Raw genomic sequence first — 19,349 nt, forward strand, 5'->3', positions numbered from 1 at the left:
GAACTTTGGATTTCTTGTCCGCTACCAATTTCATTCCATTTTGTACAACTTTCAAATGTTGTCTAGGCAATTCACCTGCTCTATTTAATCGTTTCCTAAAATTTGGCATGTAATCCAATAGTGTAATTTCCGATTTCGCACCCACCAATTTTTCCTTAATCAATTTAGGCGGACTAAAGGACTAAATTTGATAGACTCATTAGGTGCATCCCTAATTGCAAACAATACGAATGGGATTTATTTATCCCAATCCTCTGGTTAATCTTGACAATACGGCCTCAACATTGGCTTTAATGTCTGATGCAAACTTTCTGACGCTCCCTGCGATTCTGGATGGGACGCAGTTGATTTAAATTGTTTTATTCCTAAGCTATCCATAACTTCTTTGAATAACTTTGAAGTAAAATTAGTTCCTTGATCGGATTGAATTTCTGGTGGTAGTCCATATCTAGTAAAGAAATGAAGTAACTCCTCCACAATCCTTTTAGCTGTAATATTACGTACTGGAATGGCCTCTGGAAACCTAGTAGACACATCCATTACAGTCAAAAGATATTGATTCCCACATTTTGTTTTAGAAAGCGGTCCTACACAATCGATTAGGACCCTTGTAAAAGGTTCCTTAAATGCTGGAATGGGTATTAAGAGCGCTGGTTTTATCATTGCTTGAGGTTTCCCTATCACTTGACATGTGCGACATGATTTATAAAATTTAACTACATCTTTATGTAGTCCAGGCGAGTAAAACAATTCTGGATTTTAGCTTGTGTTTTCCTTATTCCCAAATGACCTCCCACTGGTACCTCATGTGCACCTCGCAACACCTCCTTTCTATACCCTACCGGCAATTCTACTTGATGATCTTCTGCCCACTTTTCATCCGCCTGCATATGTACAGGTCTCCATTTTCTCATCAGGCCATCATGTTTACGGTAATAACACACTGGTATACTCTCAGATTCCTCTTCCGTATATGCTTTCTGATATATCCGTTTTATTTCCACATCTTTCTGTTATAACTCCGCAAATATTCCTGAACTAAAAATATCCGCCTCATCCTCCACCTGTTCTTGTTCTTTTTCAACCATCTGATCAAAAATTGTTGCTGATAATTGCACTTCAACTTCACCTTTACTCTTTGATTTCTCCTCTTGTCTTAACCTGTAACTTTGCGACCTTGTTCCTACACAAACCGGAAAAATCCCAGGATATTCGTCCTTCAACACTTCAGTTGACTGATTTTCCACTGGCTTATCAACCACAGTAGGCATCACTCCCACCTGCGATGCAGGTATATCATTACCCAAGATAAACTGTATTCCTGGACAAGATAGTTTATCTATTACTCATACTACCTCTTCACCATTCTTCACTGGACTTTCCAACCTCACCTTATACAATGGAACGCGACTCCTCTCACCCTGAATTCCACATATCACCACCTTTTCTGGCAACATTCTTCCCAAACTACATAATTCCTCATTTTTACCATTAAAGATTGACAAGCCACTGTATCTCAAAACATTGTGACTTCTTCACCTGCTCCTCTTGATACACATAAGTAAATTCTACCCACACAAGTAAATTCTTTAAATACATCTGGCACCTTCTTAACAATTACTTCTTGAACAGGCTGTACAATTGTTTGCACCTCCTTCGCGTCCCTTGGGATTTCCTTTACCACTCTTACAAACCCCACCGTCTTATCGTGTTTTACCACATCACCCTTCTCAGTGCTTGTCTTCAACCACCAACACTGTGACTTTAATGGCCAAGTTTATTACAGTGAAAACATTTGAAACTTTTCATTTCTTTTCCACCCTCCTGGATTTATTTTTTAATCAGAGGTACACTCCCTTTATTGTCTCCCATCATATCACCTTTACCTTTACCACTTGAGTATTTCTCATGTCCCCAGTTTCTATCCCTCATCGGCTGAAACTGATGTCGGAAAACAATCTTTGATTTATGAACGTATTCATAATCATCTGCCATTTCCGATACTAATTTCGCAGCTCTAACCTTCTGTTCTTCCACATGAGTTCTCACTACATCAGGAATTGAATTTTTAAACTCCTCCAAAAGTATAATTTTCTGAGAACTTAATACATTTGGTCTATTTTCAAAGCCCTTATCCACCTATCAAAATTACTCTGTTTCAGCCTTTCAAACTCCATGTATGTTTGACCAAATTCTTTCCTTAAATTTCTAAACCTTAGTCTGTAAGCTTCAGGCACTCGCTCAGATGCACTTAAGATGGGTTTCTTCACCTGCTCATACGTTCCAGATTCCACCTCCGGTCGTGATGCAAACACTTCACGAGTTCTACCTACCAGCTTTGTTTGAATCAGTAACGCCCACATGTCCTGTGGCCATTTCATTTGTTTAGCTACCTTCTGAAATGAAATGAAAAAGGCTTCCACTTCCTTCTCGTCAAACCGTGGCAGTGCTTGGACATATTTAAATAGTTTCCCAAAAAGCCTTCGACTGTGACGCGCTTTCACACTATCCTCATCACTATCATCCAGCTGTACGTTTCCTTTTACGTCTGCCAATGTTAACTGATTGTCATGTTTCATGGCCATTTTCTGAAGTCCAAACTCGCTCTCTTTATCTTTTTCCCTCCTCTGTATTTCCATTTCTTTTTCTTTTTCTTCTGCTAGGACTATTCTTTCTTTTCGCCTTTCTGCTCTCTCCTTTTCTTTTTCCTCTCTCTCTCTCTTTCTCTTTCTTTTTCCTCTCTCTCCCTCTCATATTCAAGCCGCTTTCATTCTTTCTCATGTTCCATTTGTTTAATTTGCAACTGAATTTTTGCCATTTCCAATGAGTCAAACTCTATCGCATGCAAATTTAAATGCTTAACCACTGCCATAATTACTTCATCTTTTCGCATTTTGTCAGGTAAGGTTAACTGCAATGTTCTTGCCAAATCTAACAGTCTGCTGTTCGTTTCTGCCCGTAAAGTACTTCGTGTGACATTCTCCACCCACAAAATCTTCTGAGCCTCTGAAAGAACCATTGTTCACAACACTCGCCCCACGTAAACTAAAATACCACACCGGAAAAGGAACAATCCTTCACTGTCTTTAAGTTCACAAAAGCCAATCCAATAGATAGACTTTTATCCCGGACGAGCCCCCAATTTCTATGGGTGAGGCGTTTTCAGAACCCCAAAATGTATCATGGAGTTCAACCAACCTCTCCCTTTAATGGATTTGTTGCTTTTCCTGGCACACGGCTTTTTCCCTTGGTGTATTATTATTATACAATTATGGACTCGAGGGCTTTTAAACACAAAGCACTGTTTATTCCATGAACTCAACTTAACATCTTAAATAAACATTGGATCTCTTCACGCCCCTTACTTCAAAGATAACTCAGAAAATATCGCAACAGAAACAATTCCTTAAAATGTTCCTTCAAACTTCCAAGAGACTTAACACCTTTAAACAGAATCACATCAGGTTGAAGGCTTTATAATTATCAGTTTAAATCACCCAAATGATCCAGAGATGGTCTTTTATGTCAGAGATCCAGCACCCTGCAAACGAAGACACTCCCAATCTCTTTTCAAACTTGCAGCTCTCTGGAAACACACAGACACACACAAACTGCTTTTTAAACTGAAAGTAAAAATCTGCAAAATGGCTGACCTAAAGCCCAGCTCCACCCACTCTCTGACATCACTGTTTTCTTAAATGTGCATTGCTTAAACTTACATGTCTTAAATGTACACTCACATGACAGTGCACTATGCAACCATGTGATTTATCTACCTCCTGCATCTGATTCGTCATTGTTTGCGATACGACCTACCGCAGTGGTATCATCCACAAACTTATAGCTTGAGTTGGAGCTAAATCGTGCCACACAGGATATGCCTGCATATTCAGCGGGTCCGACAATGACAAGACTGAAGAACGATCACTCGTCTATCAAATCAGTGAGGTTTGCCTCACTGTGAGACAAGATTAGCAGAAGCAAAACCAAATTAATTAGATAGAGATCACACGGTTATACTCGACTTGAAACATGAAAACCCCGCCATCTCACAATTCCCGTTCCAGTCTCCCCGAACCGGCGCCGGAATGTGGCGACTCCGGGCTTTTCACAGTAACTTGATTGAAGCCTACTTGTGACAATAAGAGATTATTAGTATTATTATTATTGATCCTCGCCTGAAGTATGGTGATCCTCAGGTTAAATCACCACCAGTCAGATCTTAGACTCAAAGGGCCTATGGTCATCAGGGACTAGAGCGACTTAATTTATTTTAGAACTGGATCAATGTATGTCATTTCCAGGATGTGACTTCACTCAAGACTGGCCAAATGACTGACAGCCGGGAAATTAACGACCATTGAGGAGTTACCGCTACCTGAGGCTTGGTGGGATTGCTGGTTTTAAAGGTTCATCGTGAAATCTAGAGATAAAATGCCGGGAAAGTGGACATGAGTATTATCATGAGATCATTAAAATGTAAAAGGAGGCCATTCTTCCAATGGACTCGGCAACGATATTCTGAAAGAGCCTCTGTGTCCCCATCACATCCCTGGAACACCACCCAACTTTCTGAACACTAAGGGGCAATTTAGCATGGACAGTCCACCTAACGCGCACACATTTGGACTGTGCGAGGAAATCGCAGCACCCGGAGGGAACCCACACAGACACGGAGAGAAAGTGCAAACTCCACACAGTCAGTGACCAAAAGCTGGAATTGAACCCGGATCGCTGGCTCTGTGAGGTAACCACTGTGATAATATGCCACCGTATAAGGCCATAACACGTCATATATCAGATCAAGCATGATCTCATTGAAATGCGGAGCATATTCGATGGGCTGAATGGCCTACTTCTGCTCCTACGTCTTATACCCTGATATTGTGTAAATCTGTTCCTGTTCTTGGGTAAAACCCTTGTTAAACCAACACAGACGCCGCATGTCGTCTGCATCTGATTATCTGGCGCAGAGAAGGTGATTGTGGAATACATGTTGTACCCATCAAACTCTGCTACTCACCTGACTGAGATGTGTTCTGTCTCTGTAAATCACAGGTAGTATTCGCGAGTGGAGGGAACACTCTGCACCTCAGTCTCAATAGTTTGTGAGAGCAGGGTTCCTTCATTATGAGTCAATGTCTGGGACTGTATGTGAGGGTGGGTTTCAGTCTCTATCAGACATTGGTACTGAATGTCAGTTTGGAAATGTTTCTGTATCTATTAATCACAATTACTGTTTGGGAAAAGTGAGATTAATACATAACAGCAGCACTGCTGTAACAGACAGAGAAAGATACACAAAAAGTCACGAAGAGACTATCAGGACACACATACAATGACACACAGAAAAGGTGCCGAGATGGAGAAACTGTTTTTTTCGGAAAATGTGTTTTCTGCTGCACACAGAGAGACCCTGTTTGTAAAATTATATCTTGCTGTGTAACTGAGCTCTCTGCTGTGTAGCCGTGCTCTCTGCCATGGAACCGTGACACTGCCGGTGACAGATCTTCACTGAAGTTGTTTCAAATCATTATCTGTTGTGTAATAAAGAACAAAGAACAAAGAAATGTACAGCACAGGAACAGGCCCTTCGGCCCTCCAAGCCCGCGCCGACCATACTGCCTGACTAAACTACAATCTTCTACACTTCCTGGGTCCGTATCCTTCTATTCCCATCCTATTCATATATTTGTCAAGATGCCCCTTAAATGTCCCTATCGTCCCTGCTTCCACTACCTCCTCCGGTAGCGAGTTCCAGGCACCCACTACCCTCTGCGTAAAAAACTTGCCTCGTACATCTACTCTAAATCTTGCCCCTCTCACCTTAAACATATGCCCCCTAGTAATTGACCCCTCTACCCTGGTGAAAAGCCTCTGACTATCCACTCTGTCTATGCCCCTCATAATTTTGTATACCTCTATCAGGTCGCCCCTCAACCTCCTTCGTTCCAGAGAGAACAAACCGAGTTTATTCAATCGCTCCTCATAGCTTATGCCCTCCATACCAGGCAACATTCTGGTAAATCTCTTCTGCACCCCCTCTAAAGCCTCCACATCCTTCTGGTAGTGTGGCGACCAGAATTGAACATTATACTCCAAGTGTGGCCTAACTAAGGTTCTATACAGCTGCAACATGACTTGCCAATTCTTATACTCAATGCCCCGGCCAATGAAGGCAAGCATGCCGTATGCCTTCTTGACTACCTTCTCCACCTGTGTTGCCCATTTCAATGACCTGTGGACCTGTACTCCTAGATCTCTTTGACTTTCAATACTCTTGAGGGTTCTACCATTCACTGTATATTCCCTACCTGCATTAGCCCTTCCAAAATGCATTACCTCACATTTGTCCGGATTAAACTCCATCTGCCATCTCTCCGCCCAAGTCTCCAGACAATCTAAATCCTGCTGTATCCTCAGACAGTCCTCATCGCTATCCGCAATTCCACCAACCTTTGTGTCGTCTGCAAACTTACTAATCAGACCAGTTACATTTTCCTCCAAATCATTTATATATACTACAAAGAGCAAAGGTCCCAGCACTGATCCCTGTGGAACACCACTGGTCACAGCCCTCCAATTAGAAAAGCATCCCTCCATTGCTACCCTCTGCCTTCTATGGCCTAGCCAGTTCTGTATCCACCTTGCCAGTTCACCCCTGATCCCGTGTGACTTCACCTTTTGTACTAGTCTACCATGAGGGACCTTGTCAAAGGCCTTACTGAAGTCCATATAGACAACATCTACTGCCCTACCTGCATCAATCATCTTAGTGACCTCCTCGAAAAACTCTATCAAGTTAGTGAGACACGACCTCCCCTTCACAAAACCGTGCTGCCTCTCACTAATACGTCCATTTGCTTCCAAATGGGAGTAGATCTTGTCTCGAAGAATTCTCTCCAGTAATTTCCCTGCCACTGAAGTAAGGCTCACCGGCCTGTAGTTCCCGGGATTATCCTTGCTACCCTTCTTAAACAGAGGAACAACATTGGCTATTCTCCAGTCCTCCGGGACATCCCCTGAAGACAGCGAGGATCCAAAGATTTCTGTCAAGGCCTCAGCAATTTCCTCTCCAGCCTCCTTCAGTATTCTGGGGTAGATCCCATCAAGCCCTGGGGACTTATCTACCTTAATATTTTTTAAGACACCCAACACCTCGTCTTTTTGGATCACAATGTGACCCAGGCTATCTACACCCCCTTCTCCAGACTCAACATCTACCAATTCCTTCTCTTTGGTGAATACTGATTCAAAGTATTCATTTAGTACCTCGCCCATTTCCTCTGGCTCCACACATAGATTCCCTTGCCTATCCTTCAGTGGGCCAACCCTTTCCCTGGCTACCCTCTTGCTTTTTATGTACGTGTAAAAAGCATTGGGATTTTCCTTAACCCTATTTGCCAATGACTTTTCATGACCCCTTCTAGCCCTCCTGACTCCTTGCTTAAGTTCCTTCCTACATTCCTTATATGCCACACAGGCTTCGTCTGTTCCCAGCCTTTTAGCCCTGACAAATGCCTCCTTTTTCTTTTTGACGAGGCCTACAATATCACTCGTCATCCAAGGTTCCCGAAAATTGCCGTATTTACCTTTCTTCCTCACAGGAACATGCCTGTCCTGTATTCCCTTCAACTGACACTTGAAAGCCTCCCACATGTCAGATGTTGATTTGCCCTCAAGCATCCGCCCCCAATCTATGTTCTTCAGTTCCCGCCTAATATTGTCATAATTAGCCTTCCCCCAATTTAGCACATTCATCCTCGGACCACTCTTATCCTTGTCCACCAGTACTTTAAAACTTACTGAATTGTGGTCACTGTTACCGAAATGCTCCCCTACTGAAACATCTACCACCTGGCCGGGCTCATTCCCCAATACCAGGTCCAGTACTGCCCCTTCCCTAGTTGGACTGTTTACATATTGTTTTAAGAAGCCCTCCTGGATGCTCCTTACAAACTCCGCCCCGTCTAAGCCCCTGGCACTAAGTGAGTCCCAGTCAATATTGGGGAAGTTGAAGTCTCCCATCACCACAACCCTGTTGTTTTTACTCTTTTCCAAAATCTGTCTACCTATCTGCTCCTCTATCTCCCGCTGGCTGTTGGGAGGCCTGTAGTATACCCCCAACATTGTGACTGCACCCTTCTTATTCCTGATCTCTACCCATATAGCCTCACTGCCCTCTGAGGTGTCCTCTCGCAGTATAGCTGTGATATTCTCCCGAACAAGTAGCGCAACTCCGCCTCCCCTTTTACATCCCCCTCTATCCCGCCTGAAACATCTAAATCCTGGAACGTTTAGCTGCCAATCCTGCCCTTCCCTCAACCAGGTCTCTGTAATGGCAATAACATCATAGTTCCAAGTAGTAATCCAAGCTCTAAGTTCATCTGCCTTACCCGTAATGCTCCTTGCATTAAAACATATGCACTTCAGGCCACCAGACCCGCTGTGTTCAGCAACTTTTCCCAGTCTGCTCTGCCTCAGAGCCACACTGTCCCTATTCCCTAGTTCTCCCTCAATGCTCTCACCTTCTGACCTATTGCTCCCGTACCCACCCCCCTGCCATACTAGTAATGTGTTCCCAGTTGTGGAAGTAAGATCCGTCGGAAGCAGAACCTTTCTGCGCCGTTTCTGAGACGAAATTTTAATTACATATTGATTAAATTTTGTCACGAGGTTCGTTTAGACCTCTGGATTCCCAGTCAAGGGACAGAACCTTGTGTTCCTGTTATGAAGACAGTTCATTCAGCATCAATATTTTCAGATAATAACAAGAAAGCACCCAACGTGGGGCTCGAACCCACGACCCTGGGATTAAGAGTCCCATGCTCTACCGACTGAGCTAGCCGGGCTGCTGGTGCACTGTCTATTAAACCTCTTCTTGAAGAGAGTTGCTGCGGTGCTCATTCGGAAGGTCAGTGCTGACTTGTTGGGCCGAATGGCCTACTTCTGAGCTGGATATTCTACGATTCTGTGATACAAGCATGTTGATGCGGTGAAGACGTTCTGCCCACTCCTGATACCATGTAGGAATGCTGGTCTCTCAATGACTGACGACCAATGACATGTAATAAAAAATAACTGACTTAATAATTGAGCAGCACCTCCTGGCTTGTGCTCTGACCGCGATCCGGGGAACTGCCGAAATCCCGACACGTGACCATTTTAGTTGCGTCATCAGGTGACCGTTCGGCCTGCACAGGTCTCCTTCTGTGCTGTAATTTCTAGATTTCATCATTTAATTTTTCTTCCAGACTGTAAAGTGTGGTCCTGTTCCATTTGAATTTCCAATATATTTCCAATGTAACTGATGTTGTTCCACAATCTATTTAATCGGTGGAATTGTGCGTTTCGGGAGCTGAGGTTTTCGAGTCTCTCAAGGCCTCTCTCCAAATCCTATGGTCATTTTCCACGAAGATTCAACCCCTCCTCATATAAACACCGGGGCCCCGTTGATCGTTTGAATGCAATAACTTCCTGGAGTGATTCCAGGCTGGTTTTAGAATGTATTCTATCGACCAAATTACTAATGAAACCAAATTACAGCTGCGATGGCCGAGTGGTTAAGGCGTTAGACTTGAAATCCCGTGGGGCTTCCCCACGCTGGTTCGAACTCTGCTCGCAGCGACTGTGTTTCGAAGTGTTTGCAAGCCACTGACTCGAGAATGAGTTGGAATGTTTGTAAATGAACGGTTTGAGTCAGTCAGATGTTCAGCATTTGTTTTGGAAACTGAACGAAATATAAAGAAGCTCGCACTCAAAACAACAATCAATAAACGTTTCCTGCAACGTTTGGAAGGAGAAGCAGCAACGGCAGCGAATGGAAACGTGGTTCGGTTTCATTCAGCTGAATGTTTTTTGGGGTAAAAAGATCGTGGTAGAAATGGAACATATTTTATCTCTCTATCTGTTTCTTTGTTTCTTTCTCTCTCCCTCACTCACTGTTTTTGTGCTTCTCCGGGGACTGATTGGATACAGTGAAACTCAGCCCTATTTCATCCCAACTCTTTTGGACGAATACATCCTGGCGATGGGCGGTCCTGAATCAGTGGAAGAATCGACAAACTATTCCATTCTTGGCTCTGTGAGAAGTTCCATTCCTGGTTGTGAGGTGGTTCTGGGATAAAGGGATCGAGAGAGAACGAAGTGACTGCAGTCTGACTCTTACTCTGAAAACCAGTTAGTGCGCCCTTGTACAAAGTGGATGTGTCTGAGAATAGTGTTCAATTCTGGTCGCCACACTACCAGAAGGATGTGGAGGCTTTAGAGAGGGTGCAGAAGAGATTTACCAGAATGTTGCCTGGTATGGAGGGCATAAGCTATGAGGAGCGATTGAATAAACTCGGTTTGTTCTCACTGGAACGAAGGAGGTTGAGGGGCGACCTGATAGAGGTATACAAAATTATGAGGGGCATAGACAGAGTGGATAGTCAGAGGCTTTTCCCCAGGGTAGAGGGGTCAATTACTAGGGGGCATAGGTTTAAGGTGAGAGGGGCAAAGTTTAGAGTAGATGTACGAGGCAAGTTTTTTACGCAGAGGGTAGTGGGTGCCTGGAACTCACTACCGGAGGAGGTAGTGGAGGCAGGGACGATAGGGACATTTAAGGGGCATCTTGACAAATATATGAATAGGATGGGAATAGAAGGATACGGACCCAGGAAGTGTAGGAGATTGTAGTTTAGTCGGGCAGTATGGTCGGCACGGGCTTGGAGGGCCGAAGGGCCTGTTCCTGTGCTGTACATTTCTTTGTTCTTTGTTCTTTGAACAGGAGGAAAGCAGATCATGGGCCTGTGATTGATTTTATTGAGCCAGACCTTGAAAAGTGAAGCAAACTTCTAACTAGTCGGTGCCTGTCTGAGAACTGGTAAGGAATTACGGCTGATATTGAAACGGTTCATCTTTAATTAGTTACAGCAAATCGATTCTTTCAGAGGTCATGGTGTATTGTTTTCAGAGTCACTGTCATAGTTTCTTAAAATATGATTTGTGCTTGTTTTTGTTTTGTTCAGTAATTTGGGGAATCTATTTGGAGCGGGTGCAGTTGGTCAGTATCTGTGCCTCTTGCTTGGCAGCTCCCCGGGAAGCAGCAGCTCCATTCCCATCGAGATCTGTGGACACAATCAGGAGACCCAAACTATTGCGCACTTCTGCCATCTCCTGGCTGAAAGCAAGTTGTGCAACAAGTTAACGAGGTATTCGTGATACGTTTCAATTGGAGCAAAATAACATTAACATGGTTAATATTATCACTGTAGTAATCACATTTAAATCCCCAGATATCTGATTTCTGACTGAGCGATCTGTTCATCCCGATTTATCGGAAAATGAAGGATTCCCATTACAGCCGTATTGGTTACAAGAATATCCAATCTCTGATTTAATACATTCTCCCGCTTCATTGTTTGTGTATTCGTTCTATAAATACAGGTAAAGCTTGAAGAAATTAGTAACAGAGTGATCAATGTTCCCCGAGAGGTGAAACTGCCGCCCCGAACTTCATTTTATGAAGGTGATTCCAGTCACTCCCCACTTTCCCATCAGAACAACGTCACAGAAGAAATCACCTCCCCTTCACAGAATAACCATTCAGCACGAAAGTAAATTATCTGAACTATGCTGACCAGAATCAGTGTGCTCAAACGTGTGTTCTTGTTGAAAGAAAAAATGAGGAAGTGAATAGTTGTGTGGCTACCGCAGGGCAGTAATGTTGTAGCTCCTGGTTTAAGGAGCAGAGTGCCGCAGCGGATGCGTGTTGGGTCATTAGCCCGAGGTCGAGGAATCGAGGCTATTCTCTGCTATTTACATCCTCCCTGACACGTAAAGTAAAAATAACGCACGTTCCTGTTTGCTTTGCAGTAAATACCGATCAGAAACTTTCTTGCAGTCTCATCCCGACATTAAACCCAGGATAAAGCAGACAGCATGACACCTTCCAACATTGTAAAGCTCACACAGAGGGAACCACAGAGAAAATGCTTTAAAGTCTCAGCAAGACTGACCAGATCTGCAGGGAGAGAAAAGGGTTAACGTTTCGAGTCCAGATGACACTTTGTCAAAGCTGGACCGGATACGATATCCAGTAGTACCCCACAAAGGGGCAATATAGATATATAACGATATCCATTAATAACTCACATGGGGCATATAAGGAAATAAAGCTTTATCGAGCAACAAATCACAATAGAAACTAAGTTTCCATCTTCCCCTCTCGGGCGGATGTGAACAATCGAACCTGCCTGACTATTTCCAAGAGAAGACGAATTTTACCCGGAGTCCTGGGATTAATATTAATTCCTCAACCAAAGTCACTGAAGCAGATTATCGAGTCATTAACTGCGCTTTTGCCTGTGTGGTCTTGCTGTGCGTATTTAAGCGGGAATCTCATGTTCTGAGACCAACGCTTTTCCATTGAAAGGAAGGTATTGGACATTCGTGAGGTTGAAAATCTCGCTGGAGAAAATTAACCTCGTGGGGGAAAGGTCAATATCAGGAGTGGGATTCGCACCCACGCTTCCAGAAGAGACTGCGACCTGAACCTTTGACCGCTCGGTCACCCTGATGCGTTGTCGCCGAAACTAAGATCCGTGCACACATCGTCTCAAATTCTATCTTCATCGTCATTCCATTTCAAACAAGATATGCTTATCCTACTTTTGAACACCAGCCAGAGTCCTGTATCTGAGTGTCATCCTTGTCCAGGCCGCTGAGGGTTAAGGAGCTCCTCATTGCTGCATTGATCAGTTTGCTCCAATCAACCAGGAACGAATTCCCGCTCTACATGTTCCTTACTCGAAGATATTGAGAGTCTAAGATCTGAGCGACGTGAAGTATCCAATTGGAGAGTTGCATCCTGACGACTACATTCTCTCTCCACAGCTGCTTCCGGTGCTGCTTTCACAGAGAAGTAGCCGAAGAATCCCTCCTGTGTCCAAACAGGAGAACGTTCATCCAGGAGAGGCGCCAGAAGAGTGTTCTGGGAGAAGTCAACTTTGTCACCTCGACTATACTGTGGGTAGCTGAAGAACAGGTGTCAAAGAGCGGATCAGACTGTAAGCAAAACGTTGATACTAATAAAGAAAAGGGTAGATGTGCTGCTGACTAATAGCGACTTGTTGTCGTTTGGTGTGATTGAGAATATATATAGCAGAGAGTGGTTTCGATCCATCGACCACTGGGTTATGGGCCGCTGCTCCACGCTGCTCGTGGTTGACTCTGTCCGGGGTCGGACTTGAGGCAATGTTTGAAGAAATCAATAACAGCGTGATCAATGTTCCCAGAGAGGTGAAACTGCCGCCCCGAACTTCATTCTATGAAGGTGATTCCAGTCACTCCCCACTTTATCATCAGAAAAACGTCACACAAGAAATCACATCACCTTCACAGAACAACATTCAGAACGCAAGTAAATTATCTGAAATATGCTGACCAGAATTACTGTGCTCAAACGTGTGTTCTAGTTGAAAGAAAAAAAATGAGGAAGTGAATACCTGTGTGGCTACCGCAGGGCAGTAAAATCGTAGCTCCTGGTTTAAGGAGCAGAGTGCCGCAGCGGAAGCGTGCTGGGCCAATAGCCCGAGGTCGAGGAATAGAGGTAGTTCTCTGCTATTTACATTCTCCCTGACACAAAAAGAAAACATAACACACGTTCCTGTTTGCTTTGCAGCAAATACCTATCAGAAACATTCTTGCAGTCTCATCCCGACATTAGTCCCAAGAATGAAGGAGACAGCATGACGCAGTACAACATTGTAAAGCTCACACATAGGGAACCACAGAGAAAATGCCTTAAAGCCTCAGCAGATCTGACAGCATCTGTAGGGAGAAGAAAGAGCAAACGTTTCGAGTCCAGGTGACCATTTGTCAAAGTTGGACTGGAAACGTTATCCAATAGTACCCAACAGAGGGGCAATATAGAGAAATAACGATATCCAGTAATACCTCACAGGGGGCCAATAAGGAAATAAAGTTTTATCCAGCAGTAAATCACAATAGAAACCGAGTTTCCAACTTCCCCTCTCAGACGGATGTAATCACTCCAACCAGCCAGGCTATTTACAAGAAGATAAGACGAATTTTACCCGGAGTCCTGTGCTCAATATTAATTCCTCAACCAGAGTCACTGAAGCAGATTATCGAGGCATTAACTGCGCTTTTGCCTGTGTGGTCTTGCTGTGCGGATTTAAACAAGAATCTCATGTCTTGAGACCAACGCTTTTCCACTGAAAGGGAGGTATTGGATCTTCCTGATGTTGAAAATCTTGCTGGAGAAATTTAACCTCATGGAGAAAAAAGGCAATATCAGTTGTGGGAGTCAAACCCACGCCTCTAGTAGAGACTTCGATCTAAACGCAGCAACTTAGACCACTCGGCTGTCGTCCAAACTAAGATCCACTCGCAAATCGACATAAATTCTATCTTCATCGTCATTTCATTTCAAACAATAGATGCTTTCCCTACTTTTAATCCCTAGCCAGAGCCCTTATCTGAGTGCCATCCTTATCCAACCCGCTGGGGGTGAAGGAGCTTCTCATTGCTGCATTGAACAGTTTGCTCCAATCAACAAGAACCGAATTCCCGCTCTACCTCTTCCTCACACGAAGCTATTGAGAGTCTAAGATCTGAGCGACGTGAAGTGTACAAATGGAGAGTTGCATTCTGGCGACTGCAATCTCTCTCCACAGCTGCTTCCGGTACTGCTTTCACGGACAAGTAGCCGAAGAACCCCTCCAGTGTCCAATCAGGTGAACGTTCATCCACTAGAGGAGCCAGAAGAATGTTCTGGGAGAACTCAACTTAGTCTCCTCGACTGTACTGTGGGTAGCTGAAGAACCGGTGCCAAAGAGCGGATCAGACTGAAAGCAAAACTTTGATACTAATAAAGAAAAAGGCAGATGTGCTGCTGACATATAGCAACTCGTTTCCGTTTCGTGTGAGTGAGAATATAAATAGCAGAGGATGGTTTAGATCCATAGACCTCTGGGTTAGGGGTCCAGCACACGTCCGCTGCGCCACTTTGCTCGTAGTTGTCTTCTCTGGGGTCGGACTTGAAGCAAAGCTTGAAGAAATCAGTAAGAGCGTGATCAATGTTCCCAAAGAGGTGAAACTGCCGTCCCGAACTTCCTTCTATGAAGGTGATTCCAGTCATTCCCCACTTTCTCATCAGAACAAAGTCACAGAATAAATCACATGCCCTTCATAGAACAACCGTTCAGCACGAAAGTAAATTAACTGAACTATGCAGACCAGAATCAGTGTGCTCAAACGTGTGTTCTTGTTGAAAGAACAAATGCGGAAGTGAATAGTTGTGTGGCTACAGCCAGGCAGTACTGTTGTAGCTCCTGGTTTAAGGAGCAGCGTGCCGCAGCCGAAGCGTGCTGGGCCATTAGCCCGAGGTCGAGGAATCGAGGCTATTCTCTGCTATTTACATTCTACCTCACAGCAAAAGTAAACATCACGCACGTTCCTGTTTGCTTTGCAGCAAATACCTTTCAGAATCCTTCTTGCAGTCTCGTCCCAGGAATGAAGGAGACAGCATGACACAGTACAATGTTGCATAGCTCACACAGAGGGAACCACAGATAAAATGCTTTAAAGTCTCTGCTCAATTGATCCTCAAGATAAACACTTCCAAATTCCACCAATTCCATTGGGAAATGCATGAATATAGATTGTTTAAATTTTACATACTCCTAACACCTCTCCGTCCACCCGATCACATTCTATCACCGACAGTTCATGTGAATCTCCCCCACTCTGTTGCGGTTCTGTGTCGTGGCCAGTATATGTCAACACACTGTGGTAGAGCGAAGTTCACAGATTAGAGTGAGACACAACTGATAAAAATTGTTTTATTATATTAAAGTTGGGACGGCGGGATTTCGAAGAAGATAATATGTGGTGATGATCTTTTCTTATATTTTGGTTGTGTTGAATCCGTCAACATGTTGTATGTGGGAGTGACGTGCATTCTCTCTGCCCTTCTCTGGTCCCGGTTGTAAATGGGGGATTCCTGTACCTCTCGGGTAATGTGTGAGAGTGTAAGAGACATTCTGAACCTGTCAGTCTTCGTCACTATATGTGCCTCTGGATACGTTGTCAATGGAACCGCACCGTGACACCAGTTCTTCGGCTACCCACAGTACAGTTGAGGTTACCGGGATGACGTCTCCCATAATTCTCCTCACCCACCTCTCCAGAATGAACTTCCTCCTGTTTGTAGACTGGAGGGGTTCTTTGGCTACTTGCCTGTAATAAGATCGCATATTAAAATTCCATTGAAGTAAATGAGTTGTATCATGTGGTTAAGGAGACGCACAATAATCCATTGTACTCTGCACACGTGGATTCAAATCCCATCCTCGTCTGTAATGTGTCTGTTGTGTCTCTGTTTGGTCCACTTCATGAGCATGAAGTACAAATGCTGTGATTTTTTGCTTTGGTTCACGGGCTTGGCGGGTGGTGAATTCGACGAACACTGTCCATGTTGAAACCACATTATAAAAAGGTTAGAAAGCTACTTATTTCACTCCCTGACCTAATTGCGTATAAATTCTGAGTTAGAAACAGTTCCGTCCTCTCAGTTTGAAACTCACAAAGTCGCGCAAAAGATAAGTTCATAAAATAAAGAAGCAGACTTCAGCCATTAGACCCATCGAGTCTGCCCAGCCATTCTATCATGGCTGATATCTTCCCCATCTGCGACCTACAATGTTACAGACGAAAAGGTCGATTGCGTTATCAGCAGGAACACCTTCTCCCTAGAACGCATGACCTCGGAGCGGGAGTAGGCAATTTAGCCTCCTGAGCCTAACTCCTCCCATGTGATGTTGGCTGATCCCATCCTGGCCTCAACTCCACTGTCTTCCCGTTCTCCGTATCCCTTGAACTCCTTACCAATAAAATCTCTCTACCTCCTCCTTAAACTTACTCACTCTCCCTCCATCCAACGCAATCTGGGGTACCGAATTCCACGGAATCATAAACCCTTTGGGATAAGTAGTTTTTCCTCAATTTTTTTTAAAAATTGCAATCTGTTATTCTAAGAGCATGACCTCTCGTTTTAGAATGCCCCACAAGAGGAAGTAACAGCCCCACGTCAACGTTTTACATACCTTTTGGTACCTTGAACATCTCAATTAGATAATTACGCATACATTCTGAGTGAGAAACTGTGGACCAGTCTTCCTCAGTTTAAAACTCACGATGTCGCACAATAACATCCGATTCAACTATTCGATCGATGACCAGGAATCGAACTGGGACAACTGCTTGGAAGAAAACTTTGCTCACCACTCTCCCACCATCGCTGCATTTCCAATTTTGAACACCAGGTGAATAGAAGGAAGCAGATACATTCCATCAGTTCATGGATGCAAAACGAATTAAAACCTGTTGACATGTACAGTTGTGGGACGAGGTGGCCGAGTGGTTAAGGCGATGGACTGCTAATCCATTGTACTCTATATACGTGTGTTCGAATTCCATTCTCGTTGGTTTTAAATCCACTTTTCTCGGACGTGGGCCTTATTTTTCCTAGATGGATCTGCAATCACTGATGTGACAATCTATTCCAAGTTGTCAGGCCAGATTGCAGCGAGTTGGGTTAGAGGACGGAGGAACGAAGGCAGACGGGTTTGGGGCTAAACCGTTATTTGACACCAGTTCTTCTTCGGCTATCCACAGTACAGTCGAGGATACCGGGTTGACTTCGCCCATAATTACCTTCTGCCACCTCTCCTGGATGAACATCCTCCTGTTTGTGCACTGGAGGGTTGCTTCGGTCACTTGTCTGTGAGAAGGTCAGACATTAAAGTTCCATGAAGTAAGGAGTTGTACCACGTGGTTAAGGGGATGCACAAGAAACCTTTGTGCTCTGCGCACTTGAGTTCGAATCCAATCCTCGTCTGTAACGTGTCTGTTGTGTCTCTGTTTGATCCACTTCATGAGGGTGACGGAAAAATGCTGTGATTTTTAGTGTTTGGGACTTGGGGTTGTGAATAATCGAACACTTTGCATATTGAAACCACTTTAGAAAATGACGAGAAAGTTACTTAATTCACTTCCCCCCATAATTGCGCACAAATTCTGAGTTGGAAACTATTTCTTTCCCTCAGTTAGAAAGTCATGAAGCCGCGCAAACGATAGATTCTTCAGATATGTGAGCAGTGTTACGCCATTCGACCCATCGAGTCTGCCAGCCATTCGATCATGACTGAAATGTTCATCATCTGCTACCTGAAATGTTCCGGAACAAGAGATCGATTGAGATATCAGCCAGAACACCTCGCTCCCGAGAACACATAACATTGGAGCTGGGATGTGCAATTCAGCCTCTTGGGCGTAAAACCGTCCATGTGATCTTGCCTGATCAAACATAATGGCCTCAACACCACCGTCCTGCCCGTTCTCCAGAACCCTTCAACTCATTACCAATAAAAGTCTCTCTAAGTCCTACTTAACTTTCTCACTGTCCCTGCATCCACCACACTCTGAGGAAGTGAATTCCACAGAATTAAAACCCTTTGGGAGAAGTAGTTTTTCTTGAAATCTTTTGTAAATTTGCAGCTTCATATTCTAAGATGATGACCTCTCGTTTTAGACTGACCCACAACAGGTAACATCAACTCCACGTCTACAATATCTACACCTTTTCGCATCTTAAACACCTCACTTAGATAATCCGCATAAATTCTGAATGAGAAACAGTTGACCAGTCTTCCTCAGTTTGAAACTCAGGATGTCGCGAAAAACATCCAATTCAACTACTACTGCGATGGCCGGGAATTGAAACGGAGTCAACGGTTTCAAAAGAAGTGATGCTCACCACTATACCACCACCACTGCAATTCCCCCTGTTGAACACCTGGTTGAATAGAAAGAGGCAAATAATTTCCATCAGTTCATGGGTGCAAAACGAATTAAGACGTATTGCCGCAAAAATTTGTGCGACGAGGTGGCCGAGTGGTTAAGGCGATGGACTGCTAATCCATTGTGCTCTGCACACGTGGGTTCGAAACCAATCTTCGTCGATTTTTCGCCCATTGTTTCTCGGAAGTGGGATTCATTTTACACGATGGATCTGCAATCACTGATGTGACAAACTATTCCAAGTTGTCAGGCCACTTGCATCGAGTTGGGTTAGAGGAGGGACGAACGGAAGTACGAACGGAGGCAGACGTGTTTGGGGCTTAACCCCACATTGCCACCAATTCTTCTTCGGCTACCCACTGTGCAGTCGAGGTTACCGTATTCACTTCTCCCATTATTACCTTCTGCCACCTCTCGTGGATGAACGTCCTCCTGATTGTACATTGGTGGGGTGCTTCGGCTACTTATCTGTGACAAGATCA

At 44.1% G+C, this 19,349-nt stretch overlaps 3 non-coding genes across 3 annotated transcripts; 2 read left to right on the plus strand and 1 right to left on the minus strand.

Annotated features, from left to right (window-relative positions):
- Window positions 1-8,779: 8,779 nt before the first annotated feature.
- On the minus strand, window positions 8,780-8,852 carry trnak-cuu (transfer RNA lysine (anticodon CUU)). Its single transcript has one exon. It is a non-coding gene; the product is annotated as a tRNA-Lys (tRNA).
- A 693-nt stretch (window positions 8,853-9,545) lies between these two features.
- On the plus strand, window positions 9,546-9,627 carry trnas-uga (transfer RNA serine (anticodon UGA)). The gene has a single exon. It is a non-coding gene; the product is annotated as a tRNA-Ser (tRNA).
- A 9,319-nt stretch (window positions 9,628-18,946) lies between these two features.
- Window positions 18,947-19,028, plus strand: trnas-gcu (transfer RNA serine (anticodon GCU)). Its single transcript has one exon. It is a non-coding gene; the product is annotated as a tRNA-Ser (tRNA).
- The last annotated feature ends 321 nt before the right edge of the window (window positions 19,029-19,349 follow it).

The sequence above is a fragment of the Scyliorhinus torazame genome, chromosome 24 (assembly GCF_047496885.1).
Source record: "Scyliorhinus torazame isolate Kashiwa2021f chromosome 24, sScyTor2.1, whole genome shotgun sequence".
NCBI classification, from domain to species: domain Eukaryota; kingdom Metazoa; phylum Chordata; class Chondrichthyes; order Carcharhiniformes; family Scyliorhinidae; genus Scyliorhinus; species Scyliorhinus torazame.